Here is a 4,019-nt window from a genome sequence, read left to right as displayed (position 1 = left end):
AACAACACTTCTCTCAGCAGCCCCTGAAACAACTCTCCTTATATGGCACCAGCACACAAAACCAACTTTGTGGCTAGATTTGCAAAAATGCTTACAAATGCAAAAAAAGGGCTACCTAATAACATTGCAAAGCTACTGAAAAGGATATCCATAAAAAAAGCAGGTATAGTACTGACCACCCTTACAGCCCTCACATTCAGACACACTCCCCTGCAACTTTTCAGTCTGGCTAAACCAAGCAGGAGTCTATTACATGTTATTAGTGACTCCTCTTCCAGGTCTCATATGTACAGAGTTGTTATATGCATCCATTGTTATCTGAACTTCTCTAAACTAACTTAGGGGGTGTGTTTAAAAAGGAAGCACTTCTCTGTTGAAGTAGCGTCAACCTTATTGAACCCTGTTACTGGTAAAATGGCATTAAAACACAGTGAAGACTGTAAACAAAATGTAATCACATAAAACAGTTCAGGATGGTGTTGCAGAGCTCTTATGATGTCATAATCTTGCTCTTTAAATGAGTGATCACGTAGAGATGGTTCATTTCAAACGCTGCAGATTGTTTTACAGATGAGCTTCTTCAGGGAATTCGTCTGATGGTTTCGCTCAGCAAGCAACACCGAAAAAGAAAAAAAAAAAAAAAAAGAAAGCTGCACGCTTTGCTTTTTAAACTCGTAAAATGTGTGATTAATTTGAACATAAACTAGCAAGGCAGCCCGGATGGTAGGTGTTTGTAATTGATGAAGACAGGATGTAATGAACTAATTTTTCTGTATCTTTGATAACTGTTCAGACGAGGCTTGTTTGAACCACAGGCATGGCACACAGTGAAAGCTGAGCTTCAGCAGCGGCTCTGGTTTTTCTCTTCATGCGTGATAGATAGCGATGCACAACGGCAGGACCTGGAGGGGATCCAGGAGTTTGCAGAGCTCTGGCTGCTGTCTCTGTGTGCGTGTGATTGTGTGTGTGTGTGTGTGTACTGCAGAGTGCAAATAAAATCCTAGACTTCAACTATGCTTTGGTGCTTCCTTATGAAATGAAAATCATAGGATTTTCATGTTATCGATCCTTAGATTTGATTGGAGATTATGTCAATCAAAAATAAAACTCAAAGTAATACATTTATAACAAAGAGGTCTATAACATCTGTGATACAAGATCCTTCAATTGTAACTTTTTTATATCGGTCCACGCCTGTTTAAACAGCCTCTTTTCTTTTTCCTTGTATAATTGTGCAGAATTTTTACAAGATTATTTTTCCAAATACCACATGAATCTCAGTGGAATGGATGTGTTCTTTAGCAAAAAAAAAATAATGTTTCTTTACGATATCTAATCACTTCCTGTGTGATAAGTCACATGACCTGATTGCAGCGAGACCATTGGAAAGTAACTGAACTACAGCGCAGGAAATATCTTTGTACCAGGAAGCAGCTGTTGTCTATGAAGTTGTCTTTGAAATATCTGCATATTCTAAATTGAAGAATAAAATAAAGCAAGGAGCCAGAGTGCATTCAACAGAACAAAAGGGAGACCAATAATAATTCTGTGACTAGGCGGTAAAGAAGGGTGTGATCTGAATCACAGACAAGGAGAGAGGTAATAATGGTAAGGCACATGCTTTTAAAAAGGCTACCACATTCAACTAAACAGGCATTGACAAAACTAAATATGTAACAACCCATTCACAACCAGCTCACAACCAGACATCTGCAAAGTCAGCTCACAACCAGACATCTGCAAAGCCAGCTCACAACCAGACATCTGCAAAGCCAGCTCACAACCAGACATCTGCAAAGCCAGCTCACAACCAGACATCTGCAAAGCCAGCTCACAACCAGACATCTGCAAAGCCTACACAATTTAAACACATGCAAGCAGAATTAATAACGCTCAATACATGTTTTTCATTTACCACAAGAAAAAAACGCCCAGATAATTTAGTAAAACTGAGTCATGAATGTTTGAAGATCTTATTGAAACCCCTGTCTCTCTACGACCTTCCGAAGAAGAGGGACCAGCGAGCTCTGCAGAGCCGATGAAAGGACATTCATCACACAAAAAAATATCTTCTCAATGACTTAGACAATATCCTGCCTCTTCTGTTTGTAGAACTTGATGCAGACCTGCAGTAATGGAAACAAATGAAGAAATATGACTGCGGTGACAAATCCATATTACTTTGTGTCCCAGTCCACTTGGAACAGCAGCTGTCTTGACATGCCTAATAAATCTTAGAAGAGAAGCAGACATTGTGAGCGCCGATCCTTCTCATGACAGAATAGCAATGCCATTCATGATTAGCTGCATACAAACATCACTCCTTCCAAGCAGCTCTGTCTCTCTCTCTCTCTCTCTCTCTCTGTGTGGCTAAGCCCTTCTTTGAAGTTTATGATATATCTTGCATGCAGTGCATAATGAAAACACAATGTCACAGCACAGATTGCATTACGAAGCATGAAGGTTCAAAATGAAAGTCATGGGCGCAAGCAGAGGCTGTATAATGAACTTCTACAGTAGGAAGGAGCCCGGACTGTTGTGGTACTTTGCGGTTGGCTAAGCAGCTGGTTTCTTGAACTACGGAAGACTGCTGCATTTGTTGTGCACCAAGTCCTGCAACATGTTGGGCATTAAGATCCCAGCAGCCTCACACCAGCCCAAGTCTTAAGCCAGAGCTGGCACTCCCACCTATTGTTTACCCATGTTTTCAACTTTCATCCCACAGTGCTTGCAGAGCGCATTGTCTTGGGTACTGTACAATGTAAAATAAAATAAAAAAATGAGAACTACTTACAAATCAGCACATAAATAACCTTTTTATTTATTTCTTCAAAATAATAATAATTATTATGCATTCTCCCAGCTGAAATGTATTGGATTGAATGGAAAGATATCAGTGCCCTCTAATGGCAGTGACTGGTACTGCAGCTATAACGGGCTACCAATTTTCACACTTTTTCAGTGCAACTAAATACATTTATTGTGACAGAATGGAGCCAGTGTTGCCACATATAGTACATGCATGAGGCCATATCAACACTTAACTCTGAGGATAATTCAAAACATTTATTACTGCATCTATTTTCAGAGGGCTTACCACACAAAGGCATTCAAGCCCAGCCTCAAGCCCAGCCTCACACATGTCAATCATGGTGCTCACCAACCTGTGAGAGACAGCAGGCAGGACAGCAGGCATCTCCAGGGTTAACCTGTGAGAGAAAGAGCAGGCAGGACAGCAGGCATCTCCAGGGTTAACCTGTGAGAGAGAGCAGGCAGGACAGCACGCATCTCCAGGGTTAACCTGTGAGAGAGAGCAGGCAGGACAGCAGGCATCTCCAGGGTTAACCTGTGAGAGAGAGCAGGCAGGACAGCAGGCATCTCCAGGGTTAACCTGTGAGAGAGAGCAGGCAGGACAGCAGGCATCTCCAGGGTTAACCTGTGAGAGAGAGCAGGCAGGACAGCAGGCATCTCCAGGGTTAACCTGTGAGAGACAGCAGGCAGGACAGCAGGCATTTCCAGGGTTAACCTGTGAGAGAGAGCAGGCAGGACAGCAGGCGTCTCCAGGGTTAACCTGAGAGAGAGCAGGCGACACATCCATCTAAATCAGCAGTGCTAACTGCTCGGAAGGAACAATCCTGCTGCGTGTTGACCTCCACACCTTTACTATGGACGCCACAGGCTTTGCAAACCAAATGAAGGTATAGATCATTACAGCCTCCCATTGCAGGAGAGCATCTCTCCAGCCCCACTGCACACACACACGAGAGAGGAAGGATAGCCTTGGCAGATATTCCAGGAGCTGGAATAGGCACTGCATTATTATCCTTTCACACACACTTACACCCACCTAGTCACTAGATAGCATCAGCTGGTTTGCCTCGGATCTGTTCTTAAACTGCTACTAGGGGAGCTCCATTGGTCCCATTTCTTTTAGGGGCCTGAGCAAGCCATATTGACTGCTTTTGAGGTCTCTCTTTACCTAACCCAATCAAGTTGCCCCTCTTGCTGGTATTTTTTAT

This window comes from Acipenser ruthenus, chromosome 26 (assembly GCF_902713425.1).
Source record: "Acipenser ruthenus chromosome 26, fAciRut3.2 maternal haplotype, whole genome shotgun sequence".
Lineage (NCBI taxonomy): Eukaryota > Metazoa > Chordata > Actinopteri > Acipenseriformes > Acipenseridae > Acipenser > Acipenser ruthenus.
The sequence above is the reverse complement of the archived record's forward strand: the minus strand, read 5'-3'. Positions refer to the sequence as shown.